This window comes from Pyrus communis, chromosome 16 (assembly GCF_041283825.1).
Source record: "Pyrus communis isolate YQ-2024b chromosome 16, ASM4128382v1, whole genome shotgun sequence".
NCBI classification, from domain to species: domain Eukaryota; kingdom Viridiplantae; phylum Streptophyta; class Magnoliopsida; order Rosales; family Rosaceae; genus Pyrus; species Pyrus communis.
The window spans coordinates 19,023,565-19,042,672 of NC_142580.1; the positions used below are offsets into that span (position 1 = coordinate 19,023,565).

General features: G+C 40.6%; 1 pseudogene; it reads right to left on the reverse strand.

Moving 5' to 3' along the window:
• Nucleotides 1-17,813: 17,813 nt before the first annotated feature.
• Nucleotides 17,814-19,108, reverse strand: part of LOC137730957 (aspartic proteinase CDR1-like) — a 63,548-nt pseudogene continuing 62,253 nt past the window's right edge.

The following is a 19,108-nucleotide window of genomic DNA, read 5'->3' on the forward strand; positions in this document are numbered from 1 at the left end:
CGTATTCAAGCTGGTCGAAGAGGGATTTGAACTTTAGGTTTTCCTGGAGGACTTGCGCTACAGTAGGCCCTTGCCTTTGGGAAAGGTAACGCTTAACCGCGTCAGCTTCCATGTCGGGAAGGCTATACAAAGTCAAAACCATCATTTCTTGTTTGAACACTTGCCCTTTTAAGGCTTCCTTATTGTATTCTTCTAGCATATTCATAGTGAAGACTTCATCACTTAGGCTTGGGGCAAAATCCATGAGATTTGCATCTTTATCTCCCCATGCTTCAGCTTGAGGCCGCGGATTATCATAGCTCTGTGGCTAGGAGTATTTGCACCAGTAAACCTTCTCCATGTTCCCATAAGGTTCCCAAATGGCTTTAGATGGCTTGGGGTCGTTGATCCACTGGCGGTAATCATTATCATCTTTGGAGCATGTGATGATAACTGCCATCTCTTTCCCTCTGCGCTTCGGCAGAGGGTTAATGTCTATGGCTTACATCTTGCATGTTAGCTCTAGTGTTCCTTCAAGGATTTTTGCATGGAGAATTTTTCGCAAAGTTTGGCATACAATAGATGGATGTCCCACATCCTGATGGTAGCGACAATATATGGGATCATTTCTATCTTCCCTGGAAGGGGTTTTGTACAGCCGAGCAGCTTGATGGCCCCATTTACGGGCATAGTATTAATGATGGCATGGAATTCTTCATCGTTGCATGCTAGTGGATGATAGGTTTTCCTATGGCTTTTATTTCCTTCATTTTTTGTGGGTTGTAGTTAGATCTGTCATCCACGGTTAGGGCATGATGAGCTTCATTCTTGTTAGTTTTCTAGGATCTCCCCGAGGAAGGCTTAACTGACAAGCTGGTTTTCTTTACTGCTTCTAGGAGCCTCGAGAACTGGCTAATACTGATGTTCTCCAAATACGCCCTGTAGTTAGCTACAATGTTGCCGATACAGATTTCCACAAGAGCTTTCTCATCCTTCTCGTCATAGCAGTCAAAGGCGAGGTTTCGGAAACGTTAGACAAAAGTCATTAAATCTTCCCCGTGCCTTTGGCACTTATTGTTGAGCTGAGTTATTATGACCCTTTCCTCATGCTAGAAGTACTTTTTACAGAACTTGCATGCTAGCTCTTCCAAGGTCCGGATGGAACCTGGTACGAGGGTGGTGTACCAAGTATAGGCACAATTAGTTAGGATTTTCGAGAACTCCTTGAGATGTAGGTTGTAGTTACCTGCATGAGGACCCAAAACGTCAATGAAACGACTTATATGTTCCTTAGGGTTACCCTTCCTCCTGTCAAAGCGAACAAGGATGGGGGTCTTACATCCGTTAGGATATGGCATGTGGAGAACGCTGGTTGGATATGGTTGCTCAGGAACATATTTCCAGTCCTTTGAGCTCCTGTGCATCTCATTTTCGAGCATGGCTACGATGTCTTCCTAAGTGACAAAAGATGGTGTTTTCTCAGGGCCCTTGCCAGTAGTAACATCTGACTCTTCCTGAGAAGCCTTTTCCTTGGGCGTGCAGTCCTTGTCATTGACATTTTCACTTGGCTTTGGGATTGAGTTTTTCAACTCTTTCACGGACGCAACAATTTCTTTTTGGGCTTCACCCAAGTCATGAATGGCCACGATGATGTCTGACATGTTATATTCGTCCATGTTTTCTTAGCTTTCCTGGCATTGGCCTTCACGTTGAGACTTGTCAAGTAGAGAAGCAGCTTCGCTTGCGTATGAAGCGTTGTCACTCATGGCAGTGTTCCTTCTAGATCTTGGAGCCATTGAATGAAGACTGCGACTTGTTTTCAGCAGAGTCGCTAATTTATGTTGGGGGACTTTTAGGTCGGGGTGGACTTAGGCTTTGAGAATGTCCTATTGTCTCTCTTGGCGCAGGTTCCTAACAAGTCATGGGATATCTCGAAAGAAATACCTTGTCTTAGGAAATACCCTGGTAACATCAACGGCTTATAGATAGCATGAAAGATCAACATAATGACTTGTTCAAGTGAAGAGTTGTGTGGAAGCTAGAAAATTATCAGTTTACCTGAGAGAGAAGGTTTGCATGGTTGCATAGCATTCTTAGCTGCATGATTTGGGCTTTTCTAGGGTGATAGTAAGGCTGTTAATGGTTGAGATGTTTGATGGAAGGCAGTAAGGATTACTAATGTTGCATGGAAGGTGATGCTTGAGGCTTGGAGTATACTTCTGGACTAAATGGAACTTTATGGGCTTTTTTCTGGGTGGTTCTTTTTCATCACTTTTTCTCTATCTCTCCATCTGTGTTTTTCCCCTGAATCCCTCTAATGGCTTCTCCCCCTCCTTATGTAAGTGAAGAGTTCTTCTTTAAGCTTCAAGGGAACATCTCTTTGTGGCTTGGTCTTCTCTTCCTTTCTCCCTAACTTTCCTACTATTCCCATTTTGTTGTAAACTAGCTGCATTGTTGAGACATGTAGATCGCTTCTTCCCGAGACGCAGTTTCCCCAGGGCGGTCTTCTGCAGGTGCTAATTCTGGTAGTGCGCCGCGTGAAATGAAAAGGGTATGGGCGGATCTTTAAGCTCCTAAGCAGCCCAAAGTCTTCCATGACCCCGATTTCACATTGGCCCGATAACCTTCCATAACCATTCACACGACAATCCACTTGGCAAACCCCGAATATGTGACTTAGGTTTAGCATGAACTGTGGCAAAGGAAGCATGGCATGATGAATAGGCTTGAGCATGACGTGAATATTCGGCTTAATCATCATGACATGGCATGTTTGTAAATATATTCCTCGTCCATCCCATGCCTTGGCATGTGCTTGGGCTTGAATGTAGGCTTTGCATAACAATTGGGCCTTGAGACTTGGTTGGATTGGTGTGTGACATTTTTGGGCCCCACCATTTAAACATTAAGAAAGTTCACATAGGCCTGCCTAGACTCGTGCATAGCCCGCCTATGCACCCGTCTACGTTGCGACACTTGCTTAGACAAAAAATAGAAAACTTCCATTTATTTTGTTCAATAAACAGTACGAGACTTGTTGGATAGTTCATTATATGCTTATTCCCCATGTTTTCAATATTTTCTACTAATTTATAATTTATATATCATTTTATTTTGCAATTTAAGTATTCCAATTATGTTTTTTTTTAGGATAAGTAGACATTATATGTTACATAATAAATTTAGTGAAAACTGAAGAAAAAAAAAAAAAAAAAAAAAACTATCTAGGTTAGGCTTTGCTTGCTGCCCGACTAGACGCCTAGCACAGACACATCTTACATTACTTTTGGGCCTAATGTCAAGTGATTTGGTTCTCTTTCAAATTATACATATATAATATTAGATTTTGGGCTTGTTTAGTTGGATCACATAATGAAACCCATATGCACAAGTGATAGGAGCATATTCATGCGACTTAAATGGCTTGTTCTCGTACATTTACGTTATGTTTCTTTAGTTATTTTAGTTCTTTATGCTTCTTTTGTGTGTTTTCAGGTTCTAAGGGCTTAGGGAGCAAGAAAGTGCATTTTGAGGCCATTTGGAGCATTTTTGGGCATGGATTGGATAGCTTATCCATGGAGCCAAAGTTTGGACGAATTTGAAGGCCTTATTTTCACTTTGGACATAAAACAAAGGGCCTAGCCCATTCTCTCTTATTCTATCCCTTATAGCCATGCAAAGAACCATCCATTCCATCAAAAACAATCCATCAATTCACATGCAAAACCACCATTAACATACATGCACCCAAACAAAGCCAACCTAGCTAACCCTACATGCATTATTTATTAGCATCTTTACAAGACATTATCATTGCATAACATTCCACTTCCACCTCTTTCCAACCTAATTCACATGCATATCAACCCTACATACATTAATTAGTCATTCTTTTCATATTACACTCAAATGCATTCACATGCATTTCAAGAAGCAAAACAACATTGTGCCGTGAGCTTCCCTTGCATTTTCAGCTTTCCTCCTTGCATTCACATGCATAACCAACCTAGTGTCACTCCCATTCATTCCCTTTAATTATTTAGCCATTATCATACATTTATTCTCCCATAAACAACCCAACAATGCCGTGAGTTCCCACTCCCATTTCCAACTTTCCATAACTTTTCCTAGTTGTTTTATTACATACATTCCCCCTTCATTATTCCAAACACATGCACCCATAATCATTCATCCCCTCCTAGCTGCAATATTTCCTCTTTTGTTCCCCCATTTCACCTATAAATAAGCATCCAACACTCCTCAAAATTCATTCACTCTTCCATACACATTTTCAGTTACAAACACTTCCATTTTCTGTGCAGTTTTTCTCCTTCATTGCAGCCACTATCCAACCACTTCCCATCCCTCCAAAACACTTCACATAATCCCCAAAGCTCACCTTAGACCTTGTGCTACAACAACGAGGAAGAAAAGAGTGCTTAAACGTTCATACAATTCAAGTTTGAGTTGTTGGAATGTTTAGGTGTTTCTTTGATTTCAAAGTTTAAATTTAATTCTCTTTGTTTTGTACGTATGAGAAGGGAAGAGAAGAGTGCCTAAACGTTCATACAATTCACGTTATATTTACATTTTGCCTTTAATTATATTCTGTCTTTTTAATTTAATATCGTCCAACCACAATTCCCCCCCTATTTTGTTAAGTCTTAATCATTCGTATTTGTTTTATTTTTGTATCTTTAAGCTTTTGGAGTCATAAACAATTGCAAATTCATCTAAATCAAGTTCTAGCTTCTATTTGAGTCAATTTGATTGTTTTAGACAATTTGAGTTTTTCAAAGCCATTCTGAGTCATAGTAGTCTTGTTAAGAGTATTTTAATTTAGTTTTTATGTTTTTAAGTCAATTTAGAAGGTTTTAGCAAGCCCTCCTAATCCCCGGTCTAGAACGATCCCTCACTTATCCATTCTACTACAATTGTCAAACGAGGGTTTAATTTGAGTGTCAAGTAATTCTCGCACCAAATTTTGGCGCCGTTGCCGGGGATTAGCAACTTTGCTAATCCTTTGTCTTTATTTTTATATTTTGTTTTTCGTGCATTCTTATTTCAAATTCTTAGTTTGTTTGTTTCCTTGTTTTTTTTTAGGTACTGTGTATGACTCGTAGCTCTCGGCCTATTATAGAGAACATCTCCGACTTTGACGGTGATTTTGAACGCACTTTGAGGAGAACGAGGAGTCAACAAGAGCCACCACAATCTCCACCACAACCTGGGCTTGAAGAAGACGAAGTAGGTGTAGAAGAAAAGCCCACGGATCAGATTTTTGAAGAAGAACAAGCCATGGCAGCAGATAATAGAACCATCAAGGAGCTTTCGGCCTCGGGTCTGGATAATGCATTGCCTCTTTGTATCCAATACCCCACGGCTGCCCAAGGCAAGACCGATGAATTTGAACTCAAATCCAGTTTGTTACACCATATTCCGAAGTTCCATGGCTTGTCTATGGAAGACCCCAACAAACACTTGAAGGAGTTCGAGGTGGTTTGTTCGAGCATGACCCCCGTCAATGTGGATGGGAGTATATTGAAGATGAAGGCCTTTCCATTTTCACTTATGGACAAGGCCAAAGATTGGCTCTACGAACTAGCCCCGGGAACTGTGACTTCGTGGGAGAGTATGAAGCGTGCTTTCTTGGAGAAATTCTTCCCTACTTCGAGAGTGATTCTCCTACGGAAGAAAATTAGTGGTATTCAACAGAATCATGGTGAGACATTCCCGGCTTATTATGAGCGCTTCAAGGGCCTTGTAGCTTCATGTCCTCAACATCAAATGAAGGAGGAACTTCTCCTTCAATATTTCTATGAGGGCCTCCTTCCTATCGAACGTCAAATGCTTGATGCATCAGCGGGAGGAGCATTGGTGGACAAAACACCAAGGGATGCCAAGGTTCTCATAGCCAACCGAGCGCTCAACGCTCAACAATATGAAGGAGTGGGCCAAAGGGAAGCCCCACGGCAACAAAGTGTAAATGAGGTGAGTGCTATTTCTGAAATTCAATCACAACTTGCTAATCTTACTTCTCTTGTTTCTCAGGTTGTGATTGGTCCAAAAGCACAAGAACACCAAGTCTGTGGCGTGTGCTCAATTCAAGGGCATCCATCCGACAAGTGCCCTCAACTAATCGAGAATGGTGGGTGGGAATCTGCCAATGCAATTGGTTTCCAAGGACAAAATCAAAACAACCCATACTCGAACACTTATAATGCCGGATGGAGGGACCATCCAAACTTCAAATGGAGGGAGCCACAACAAGCTGCCCAACAAGGAGGATTTAGGCCAAACCCCCCTGGTTTTTATTCCAAGCCGTATGCACCCCAACAATCCCAACAACCTTCGGAATCATCTCATTCAGGTACGTCTTTGGAAAGTAATCAAGCTATGCAATTACTAACCTCTATTTCGCAGGGGTTGCAAAATCAAAACAACCGGATAGAAAATAACGAGAAGGAGATGATGGATATGAAGAAACAAATAGGGCAGATTTCTGAGTTCCTTGGACAGATTAGAGAGCAAGGAAAGCTTCCTAGCTCAACCACAGTCAATCCAAAGGGAGGATTCGAATCCGCCAAGGCCATCACCCTAAGGGGTGGAAAAGAAGTTGGGACCGAGCCAAACAATCCCACATCTGCCCAGAAAGTAGATGAAGAGAAGACACAACCTGAGGCAGATCACCCTAACTCGGCCAAATCAGGTAATTTAAGTTCAAATTCATGTACTTCACGTCCTAATCTGCCCAATGTACCTTTTCCTCGTAGGTTCATGCAAGAAAAAAAGGAAGAAAGCGAGAAGGACATTCTTGAAACGTTCCGGAAGGTGCAAGTGAACATACCACTTCTCGATGCAATCAAACAGGTTCCAAAGTATGCTAAATTCCTCAAGGACCTATGCAATACAAAGAGAAGAAGGGCAAACAAAGAGGTAGTGAAGGTAAGCGAGAATGTGTCCGCTGTTTTGCAACGTAAACTGCCTACCAAGTGCAAAGACCCCGGTAGTTTCACGATTCCTTGTGTGATTGGACATAATCGTTTTGAACATGCCATGCTTGATTTAGGTGCATCCATAAATGTCATGCCTTATTCGATTTATGCATCTATGAATTTGGGTGAATTAAAACAAGATGGTGTAATTATACAATTGGCCGATCGTTCTAACGCGTATCCAAAAGGAGTTTTGGAAGATGTGCTTGTGCAGGTGAACCATTTAATTTTTCCGGCTGATTTCTACGTCCTAGACATGGAGGATTCAGCCCATTCTACATCTTTGCCGATTCTCCTTGGTAGGCCATTCATGAAGACGGCCCGAACGAAGATTGATGTATACAAAGGCACCTTGACAATGGAATTCAATGGGGAAGTGATTGATTTTAATATTTCTGAAACTATGAGATATCCCGTTGATGACCATTCTTGTTTTTCCATTGATGTTATCGATTCTTTGGCGCAGGTATACCTTGAAGAATTGAATGAGGACGCCCTGGAAACAACCATCACTAAGGCCATAGAGCGCAAAAATGAAGGATTTGGGCCAATGCAAGGCCACGGCAAGGAGGAGGAATTCTTTGCAATGGGTTCTAGTGAAGAAATAATTGAGGTTGTGGCAGCCCTTGAGTCATTACCACAACAATATGGTAAGGTTCCACTCTCACTTTCAAATTCAGTTTCCACTAAGATGCTACCTTCTGTTGTTCAGGCACCATCGCTTGAACTTAAGCCGTTGCCGGACCATTTGAAGTATGTGTTTTTGGGAAAAGGCGAAACATTGCCCGTCATCATTTCATCAAGTCTCACGGTAATGGAGGAGGAGAAGCTTGAGAGGGTGCTGCGAGAGCACAAAACGGCCATAGGGTGGACTTTGGCCGACATTAAAGGAATAAGCCCTACCACATGCATGCACCGTATACTTCTTGAGGAGGGGACTAAGCCATCCCGAGAGGCTCAACGCCGTCTCAACCCTCCGATGATGGAAGTGGTGAAGAAGGAAATAATCAAGCTTTTGGATTGCGGAGTGATCTACCCTATCTCCGATAGCCGTTGGGTCTCTCCAGTTCAAGTCGTTCCCAAGAAGTCCGGAGTAACTGTTATCAAGAATGATGAGAATGAGCTCGTGCCTACACGCATTCAGACTGGATGGCGAGTATGTATCGATTACCGGAAGCTAAATGCCATGACTAGGAAAGATCACTTTCCTTTGCCATTCATCGACCAGATGCTCGAAAGGTTAGCCGGTCACGCCTTTTACTGTTTTCTTGATGGATACTCTGGATATAACCAAATTGTGATAGCCCCGGATGATCAAGAGAAGACCACATTCACATGTCCCTTTGGAACATTTGCTTATCGTCGCATGCCATTTGGCTTATGCAACGCACCGGCCACTTTCCAAAGGTGTATGGTAAGTATATTTTCCGATTTTGTTGAAAAGATCATTGAGGTTTTCATGGATGATTTCAGTGTATTTGGGAGTTCATTTGATAATTGCTTGGATAATCTGACCTTAATTTTGAAACGATGTGTTGAAACTAACCTTGTCTTGAATTGGGAGAAATGTCACTTTATGGTGAAACAAGGTATAGTTTTAGGACATATTGTTTCAGAAAAAGGAATTGAAGTAGATAAATCAAAAATAGACCTTGTACGTCACTTACCCTCTCCTACTTCGGTTAGAGAGGTACGTTCGTTTCTTGGCCATGCAGGGTTCTATAGGCGTTTTATCAAGGACTTCTCCAAGATGTCCAACCCTCTTTGCCGATTGCTTCAAAAAGATGTGCCATTCAAGTTTGATGGAGAGTGTAATTCGGCATTTAACCAACTCAAGGAGAAGCTAGTCTCGGCCCCCATTATTGTACCTCCAGATTGGAGCCTTCCGTTCGAGCTCATGTGCGATGCATCCGACTATGCATTAGGAGCTGTTCTAGGACAAAGAAGAGACAAGCGGCCGCATGTCATATACTATGCCTCTCGGACTCTCAATGATGCCCAATTGAACTACTCCACGACGGAAAAAGAACTTCTAGCTGTGGTTTTTGCTTTAGATAAATTCCGTTCATATTTAATTGGTACTAAAGTAATCGTTTATTCTGATCATGCAGCTTTGAGGTACTTGCTCACGAAAAAGGAAGCAAAGCCGAGGCTTATCCGTTGGATTCTTCTTCTTCAAGAATTTGATATTGAAATCCGGGATAAGAAAGGAAGCGAGAATGTAGTGGCTGACCATTTAAGCCGAATGATCCACGAGGAGCATGAACATGCCGTACCTATCCCTGAAACTTTTCCCGATGAGCAGCTGCTTTCCATTGAGGTAAGTGAACCATGGTATGCAGATTTAGTGAATTACTTGGTGGCTAAACAAATTCCAAATGAACTAAACAAGCACCAACGTGATAAGCTTAAAAATGATGCACGTTTCTATGTTTGGGATGACCCTTATTTGTGGAAGTATTGCTCAGATCAAATTGTACGTAGATGTGTGCATGATTCTGAATTTCACTCAATTCTAAGCTTTTGTCACACATATGCATGTGGTGGTCATTTTGGCACACAACGCACTGCCCTCAAGGTTTTAGAGTGTGGTTTTTATTGGCCGACTATATTTAGGGATGCTAGAACCTTTTGTATGTCTTGTGATCGTTGCCAACGAATGGGTAACATAGGTACCAAGGACCAAATGCCGCAAACCCCTGTCTTTAATGTTGAAATTTTTGATGTTTGGGGCATTGATTTCATGGGCCCTTTCCCTCCATCTTATGGTTTCACTTATATCTTGCTAGCCGTTGATTATGTTTCTAAATGGGTGGAAGCAAAAGCCACCCGTACTAACGATTCTAAGGTGGTTGCAGATTTCGTGAAAACTAACATTTTTGCTAGGTTTGGAATGCCGAGAGTAATCATAAGTGATGGAGGGTCTCACTTTTGCAATCGGACCATTGAGGCGTTGCTAAGAAAGTACCATGTCAACCATAAGGTCTCCACACCTTACCATCCTCAAACAAATGGCCAAGCCGAGGTGTCTAACCGAGAAATCAAACAAATTTTGGAGAAGACCGTTGGACCAACAAGGAGGGATTGGAGCTTACGTTTAGATGATGCACTGTGGGCATATCGTACGGCATACAAAACACCCATTGGGATGTCACCTTTTCGGCTCGTCTATGGTAAGCCATGTCATTTGCCCGTAGAGTTAGAGCACAAGGCACATTGGGCCGTGAAGATTTTCAACATGGACATAGATGCAGCGGGAGTTCATAGGAAGCTCCAATTGAATGAACTTGAGGAGATTCGGAATGAAGCCTATGAGAATGCCCGGATGTACAAAACCAAGACCAAAGCATTCCATGATAAAATGATTCGAACCAAGACCTTCACAGTTGGGCAGAAAGTGTTACTTTTCAACTCTCGCCTACGGTTGTTTCCTGGTAAGTTGCGTTCTAAATGGATTGGCCCGTTTGTTGTTACTAATGTTTTCCCTCATGGTGCAGTGCAAATCAAAAGTTCAAGGACGCAGCAAGAATTCAAAGTGAATGGGCATCGATTGAAGCCCTATTACGAGATGTTTGAGGAGCATGTCGTGGAGGAGGTACCCCTCCATGCCGTGGAACCTAGTCAAGCTTAAACGGAGGTACCGTCCGGCTGCAAGACGTAAAAGAAAGCGCTACTTGGGAGGCAACCCATGCATCCGAATAGAGAAGAACTTGGAAAACCCCTTTAAGAGACTTATTTTTATTCCTTTCTTTTTCTTTACTGCCTTACTTTGCTTTCTTTCTCGTATTTGTTTATTTGCTTGCTCTGTTGTGACTTTCTGCTTAAAACATTGAGGACAAGGTTTGATTTAAGTGTGGGGGGGTAAACAATTTGTATTTGCATGAATTTCGTGGGATTTATTCACCTATCACTTAGAATGTTGTTTCTTGCTGTTTTAAGCGTTTTTAGAGTGTTTTATAGTGTCTTGGTATAAAACTTCGAAAATTTGATAAAAAAAAAAATAAATAATAAAAAAAAAAAAAAAAAAAGATCTTTTGAAAAACCCAAAAATATGTGTTTTTAGAGTCATTTGAGTCATTTTGGTGTTTGTTTGTGTCTTAGCGCTACTTAGGTTGTTTAGTTGTTATTGTTTGTTTGTTTATTAATTATGTGAGTCTATGATTGTAACATTGAGAAAATGTTTGATTTATTGATAGGCACTGCTAAACAAAGAAAGATGGTGCTTCACAAAGGGTGTTTGCTTGAGGCCCCACTACGTGGCTTTACTCTTGAAGCGGAAGGCGTAGGAGCAGAAGGCATCGGAGCGGAAGGCATAGGAGCAGAAGGCATCGAAGATAGAGCATTCCAGGCCTCAATACTTGGCCAAGCGCTGGATGAGCCAGGAAAAAGTTGCCTCTGGAGGAAAGACGAGAACCTTTGACGGTCACTGTGAATCCGACCTTCAGACTCTTGCAGCTCATCAAGCTTCCTCTTCATGCCCGTCGAATAGTTGTTTGCAAGCACGTGCAAACTTCTATTCTCATACTTCAGCTGCTGGATCTCCTGCTTGAGACTTTCCACTTCTGCCATCAATGATTCCACCTGACGGGAGCGGGCAAGCAGGCGTTGGCCCATGTTGGACACAGAACTCGCACACTGAACACTAAGTGCGAGGGACTCTTGAACGGCCAGCTCATCGGACCGTCCTGACAGCAGCCTGCTATCTTTCGGAGTGAGGAGGTTCCTAGCTACTATTGTAGCTGTTGTGGCGTCCTGCATCACGGAGTCTTCACCTGTGAGAGGACCGTTAGAAGAAAAGAAAGAAGGGCGCCATACGTTACCTTGACGCGGCGCGCCCGTATCACTGCTAAGGCTCAATTCCAAGCTAAGGTTCGATGAGTTTGCCATTTTTCAAAAGTGTTCAGAAAGAAGGGGTGGTTGGAGTTAATTCTCAAAGGGCCGGAGTCGATTTTTCAAGAATGGGATTTCTTCAGAGTGTATTTGTTGGGGTGATCGATAGCTCCATAAAAAGCCATGGCGACGGGTCCACCGATTCAGAGATCCGGATTTTCCTCCGCAAATTTCGACGACGCTTTCGCGGTTTTTCAGAAAACGCGTTCAGCTTTGTCAAAAGATATCTGACAAAGCTGATAACACGTGGAGGCCATCATCTCAATTACACGTCTTTAGCCGACAAGCGCAAAGTTCGGCGACACTTTCTCAGCTTTTCAGAAGACGCGTGCAGCTTTGTCAAAAGGAGCCGCATCTGCACTACCACGTGTCGTTCAGCACTCGAAGGGGCGCCTGCTCAGAAATCGAAGAGGCGTGTTCAGAGATCGAAGAGGCGCCATTATTTCAAAAAGCCGGATTTGCGGGATCAAAACGTTTGTCGACGAAGGTAAAAAGTACCACCACTTGATATTATCTCTATATATGTCGACCTTCGTCTTTTATGGCAGGGTAAACCTGAAGAAAAATGCCCAACTCTCTCTCACCTCTGAGGGCGCACTCCCAGCAAAGCCTTTTGAATTACTCAAAATTTTCTTCTTCCCCAAAGATGATACCAGATACCTGGAGTACATATGACCCAGGAGGAAATACATGCGCTGATTCCTTCACCGCTTCTTCAAAAGCAAAGGTATCTCATATCATCAAGGTCAAAAGCAAAAGTATCTCATATCATGCTCTCTCCCTGTCTTTTTCTTTGTCCTTGTTCTTACTCGCATGGCAAAGTGAAAGAAGCAATCAGCCGGCACTTGGAGTCAGTCTTCCGATCTGGAGCCAACTGCCTGGAACCTATTCCTGATTGCTTACCTAGCGTTGCTCTCGAGTAGTCATCTTCAACGGTTGATACACTTCCAGAGAAGGGACCACTCCTGCACAGATTGAACAAAGAAACAGACAAAAGGGATAAGCTCAGACCTTCGGGGAAGACCAAAAGAATCCTCCAGCCCAGTAGCACAAAGGAAAATCAATGATGGGCGGAAACCAGTTCGAGAGTAAGCCTGTGGATCATCAAGATCAAGCCTCATTGCAATCAACAAAGAGAAGATGGAATTTACACTCCATAACCAGATTTGCGTCCCTAAACTCTTCTCTTTGTTAATTACATTTTGCCATGTTTAGTATGTTTAAGTGCTTTTTGTGTATTTACTTATGCTTTGTGTGAATCTATGCTTAAAACATTGAGGACAATGTTTGATTTAAGTGTGGGGGGGGTAACTAAGTATATTTGATGCAAATTCGTTGGATTTTATCACCTATCACTTCACATGTTGTTTCTCACTGTTTTAAAACTATTTTAGTGTGTGTTGTTTTATAACTCCGAAAAGCACATAAAAATTTGAAAAATTGTTTTGAAAAGCCTAAAAAGAGTGTTTTGAGTCGTTTTTGTGAGTTTGTGTCTTAGGATACCTTCCAACACAATGTTAAGGATTTGGTTTATAATTGCATGACGGTTAGAAAGAGTTATAAACATAGAGAAAAGTTTGATTTACTCTTGGTTTATGCTTAGTTATGGTTATAATATATGACTTCACATGCAATCATAAAAGAAAAATTCGTTTTTGTAACATGCTTGAAGGAAGGAACTCAAACAAACGCTACAACCCTGTGAGACTCGAGCCATTACCTTCTTTGGAGAGTTATTTTCTGTGATTCTTTGTTTTCTAAAGTTGTTGCATGATCTCATTATTCCTTGCTTGGTTACTACTTAGAATGCAATTGTATCATGATAGAACTAAATGCTAGAACTTATATCCGTTTCATTCAAAGCATGACATTGAATTGCATAACATATATCAAGATGAAGTTGTGTAGTTGCCACCATAACCAAATAGCCTTACTTCCCATATTTCGTATTTATTGTAAGTTTTAACCCCGTTGAGCCTCGTTTAGCCTTTATTCTTTGTTAACCCACATCACCCCTTACCTAGCCTAGAGTAGGACTTTCCTATACCCTTGTTCTTAAAGGATAGTGAGCATGACTTAATTGAATTCCTTTTTATTAATATGTTGCAGAAAATAAGTGTGGGGGAAGGGATTTTTGTGTGTATGTATGTGCCTAAGTCTTAAAGGAGGCACGGAAAAAAAAAAAAAAAAAAAAAAAAAAAGAAAAGAAAAGAAAAGAAAAAGAGTGAAAATAAGTGAGAATGGACTCACAAGTGTGATTGTTGATGAAAGGGCCCAAAAAGTTTGAATATGGCCCTAAGTGTTGTGACTTCCCCTTGGGTGTTCAAAGTTAACTTCTGCGTTCTAAAGGGAATTCTAAGTGCCTAATTCAATACTTTGCTCACTATTGCTTTAAGAACGTTTGTGTACTCTACCTTTCTTTGTTAAACCATTACCCTTAGCCCCGTTACCTCCCTCAACTTCTATCTTGAGTGTTATGTGTTTCAATTTGCGGAGTTTGAAATTGATATGAGCTTATGGAATCACTGGTTCTCATTCTAAGTAGTAGCATTCCATTCATGAGATCATACCTAAACATGCTTATTAACTCCAGAAATTGCTCTCTTTATGATACATATATGTGAGTGTTCGTTTTCATGTTTACATCAATCTTCTCACATATGACTAGATTAGGGTGTGTAGTTAGAAATTCTGAGTGAAAATCGAGTGCATATCTTGTAAGGAATTGAGCAAATTCTCTAAGGCATGTTACTACATTCAAAACATGGTTTTAAATGCTTAATTGTGAACTAGTATATGGTGACTATGATTAAGAATGTACTTAAGTGTGAAGATGACTAAAAATCTGTGAGAATGATGATTTTTAACATGTCATGTGCATTGGAAATCCCTAAGACGGTTGTTGGAAGGTTTAGGTTGTGTTTTACGTGTTTAGTGTCGTTTTGTTTATTTGTTTTTATTCTGTTTTGCTCGAGGACTAGCAAAAGCTAAGTGTGGGGGTATTTGATAGGAGCATATTCATGCGACTTAAATGGCTTGTTCTCGTACATTTACGTTATGTTTCTTTAGTTATTTTAGTTCTTTATGCTTCTTTTGTGTGTTTTCAGGTTCTAAGGGCTTAGGGAGCAAGAAAGTGCATTTTGAGGCCATTTGGAGCATTTTTGGGCATGGATTGGATAGCTTATCCATGGAGCCAAAGTTTGGACGAATTTGAAGGCCTTATTTTCACTTTGGACATAAAACAAAGGGCCTAGCCCATTCTCTCTTATTCTATCCCTTATAGCCATGCAAAGAACCATCCATTCCATCAAAAACAATCCATCAATTCACATGCAAAACCACCATTAACATACATGCACCCAAACAAAGCCAACCTAGCTAACCCTACATGCATTATTTATTAGCATCTTTACAAGACATTATCATTGCATAACATTCCACTTCCACCTCTTTCCAACCTAATTCACATGCATATCAACCCTACATACATTAATTAGTCATTCTTTTCATATTACACTCAAATGCATTCACATGCATTTCAAGAAGCAAAACAACATTGTGCCGTGAGCTTCCCTTGCATTTTCAGCTTTCCTCCTTGCATTCACATGCATAACCAACCTAGTGTCACTCCCATTCATTCCCTTTAATTATTTAGCCATTATCATACATTTATTCTCCCATAAACAACCCAACAATGCCGTGAGTTCCCACTCCCATTTCCAACTTTCCATAACTTTTCCTAGTTGTTTTATTACATACATTCCCCCTTCATTATTCCAAACACATGCACCCATAATCATTCATCCCCTCCTAGCTGCAATATTTCCTCTTTTGTTCCCCCATTTCACCTATAAATAAGCATCCAACACTCCTCAAAATTCATTCACTCTTCCATACACATTTTCAGTTACAAACACTTCCATTTTCTGTGCAGTTTTTCTCCTTCATTGCAGCCACTATCCAACCACTTCCCATCCCTCCAAAACACTTCACATAATCCCCAAAGCTCACCTTAGACCTTGTGCTACAACAACGAGGAAGAAAAGAGTGCTTAAACGTTCATACAATTCAAGTTTGAGTTGTTGGAATGTTTAGGTGTTTCTTTGATTTCAAAGTTTAAATTTAATTCTCTTTGTTTTGTACGTATGAGAAGGGAAGAGAAGAGTGCCTAAACGTTCATACAATTCACGTTTGAGTTGTTGGAATGTTTAGGTGTTTCTTTGATTTCAAAGTTATGAGGAACTAAACCCCCTTTAGCTAGGGGGTGATTCGAAACTATGTTTATATTTGCATTTTGAATTGATTACGTTTGGTTGGAATTTCATAAGTTGTGGATTCAATTCGTTTAACTGTTTGATTGATAACTTATTTATGTATGTTCATTGAGATTGCAAGCTTAATTTTCATGCATAAATATGACGCTAGAATATAAGTGAATTTCACCTAATCGTTATGAACTTATATTCACAAGTAGTAGAGGTTGCTTATAAACAATCGCGTTAAACGAATTCTTGGCATAAGTTTCATGCGTATTCCATAGTAACGAATGCCTCGTCGATGTTTATGATTTCCGTTGAACTTAATGATCTCGGTTAAATGTCTCTATCATGCGTATTCCATAGTTAGGGACTTTGATTAAGAATAATTTGGTTGTAATGCGTATTCCATTCAATCCAACGAATTTAGGGAAATCTGAAAGTTAATCTAAGCGGATCTAATTAACTTGGAGCATTGAGTTTCACAACTTATCGAAAGACCAACTGAGAATCAATTTTGTTTGCAAGTGTAACATGTGTGGAGAAGAACCCCTTGGCTATTCCATCATCCATATTTTTATCACATTCATATTTACATTTTGCCTTTAATTATATTCTGTCTTTTTAATTTAATATCGTCCAACCACAATTCCCCCCCTATTTTGTTAAGTCTTAATCATTCGTATTTGTTTTATTTTTGTATCTTTAAGCTTTTGGAGTCATAAACAATTGCAAATTCATCTAAATCAAGTTCTAGCTTCTATTTGAGTCAATTTGATTGTTTTAGACAATTTGAGTTTTTCAAAGCCATTCTGAGTCATAGTAGTCTTGTTAAGAGTATTTTAATTTAGTTTTTATGTTTTTAAGTCAATTTAGAAGGTTTTAGCAAGCCCTCCTAATCCCCGGTCTAGAACGATCCCTCACTTATCCATTCTACTACAATTGTCAAACGAGGGTTTAATTTGAGTGTCAAGTAATTCTCGCACCAACAAGCTACAATAATATAGCATTAGAGAGACTAATCAATCTTCACCTACATCTCATATTTATAACAAACACATCATGACATATCAATGTAACTGTTAATTACTTTCTTTGTTTTCCTGATTATTATTAGATCATGCACAATGAACCCCAATTAATCATCAAGAAGTTGACAATAAATCCTCTGGAAATAAACCTGGCTTGCAGCAAGATCATAGGCAACATTGTAATGCTGTTGCGCCATAATTCCAACAACGTTCAAGTCACTTCCCTCAGGAGACACTTGCGCACTACCATGCAAAACTCACCCTCCCCATAATCTGGAAAAGTGCTCTATATGTCTAACCCACTTGCAAAGTTCAACACAACATCTGGAATTCTTGTAGCACAAACCTGAAGGAACACTGAGCTCTTCCACCTTTTCCAATCTTCCATTAAACAACTTTTGCACTTCATCTCTAAGGACATTGTATGCACCTGTGGCTAAGAAGCTTACTGTTGTTCCAGGATCGATGACTGTTCCACCCGAGCCTTATTCTGTTCTCTTGAAGATTTCCGGATCGATTTCAAGCCGCTTTTCGTTGAGGTTGACGCTCTCTAGGGTTAGATAGTAAAGATTATTGTAGACTTCAAGTGGAGTTGAAGTGCCTTCTATCTTTGCACCATCGCCTAAGACTAATTGGTTATGAGGGTAGTTAGGATCCCTTATCTACCGATGCAATAAGAGAATTTTGACCCCATGTGGTTTGCCAAAGATATGTTTGAAGGACCTAGACCAAGTATTCCATGTTAGAATTCCCTCCTCATGACATTAAATGCCCATCTTTAATGCGCAGCTGTCTAAGAAGCAAAATCCTTGGACAAAGAAAGGTCTTTCTAGTTTCAAGAACTGAGTAAGTGTAAAGCAGCCCAATATTGATTGCTATGGCTATCCCCTTGCATAGTTTTTTAGAAGGGAGTTGAATATGAATATTTATATGTTTTTAGCCTGTAGCACACTCAACATTCCACTAGGCTGCCCGTTGTAACCATCACTGTCATGGGCACAACCAAAAACAACATTTAAACGGTGCTAATGCCTTCATCGGACGTCTCAAGGGTGAAAGTAGGGTCCCAATAAGTTCAGCTACTTTGGTTCTATCAAGGTATGCGTGAGAGAGTTTGCAATTGTTTAAGGGGTCACATTTGTCACTAGGGGAAATTGTGCAATATGGGGATGAGCACGATAATGTGTGTATGTTGCGGACTTAGAAGGGTAAAAAATCAGACTTGTTTGTTTAAAGCACTTGGTGCAAGGAAGGCATTGAACCCACAAGAGGTTGCACCCTGTGTCTATGGTTAAGAGCTATGGAACTGGTGGCTCACCGATTGAGAAATTCGCCATAAATTGTGCTCCGCTGTCTTCTGCAACAAGACCAGCACAGATGTCATTGTCACTGAAAAAACCAGCCTTTGCTCCCAAGCATGCTAAGTGTGCCCTGAAGCGTTTCAATGTTCTTATATCACTGTCTTTGATGGTTGCATTAGGATTGTAGTACAGAGAGAAAGCCGAATCATGGTGAATGAGTTCTGTGGCAAAACCCCTTGGTGTTTGGACGGGATAGAATTACAGTTAAAATCTGAAGACAAAAAAGATGAAACTTCCTCCGAATCTTTAAATGCATCATCCCAACAAATAGTAAAGCCTAACAATCAAAGCATCAGATGGGCCGACTACCAGGATCCACAAGACCCAATTGCATAAAGCCATGTGAATCAACAAGTCAAGCCATGTAAACGCAGTCAGTCACTATGTCAGTCACCAGGAGAAGAATTTAGTCATCATTTCAAGACACCATGTGAAGCATTCAAACATTATTCACATTCAGACATTATCCACACAGGAAAAGTAAGAAATCAATTAGTCAGCAGGAATCACTTAGCACTTTCTACAATAAAAGTAACAATTATTCTGACAAGTTTACTATTCATGAACAATAAAAGCAAGTCATCTTCCATTATGTG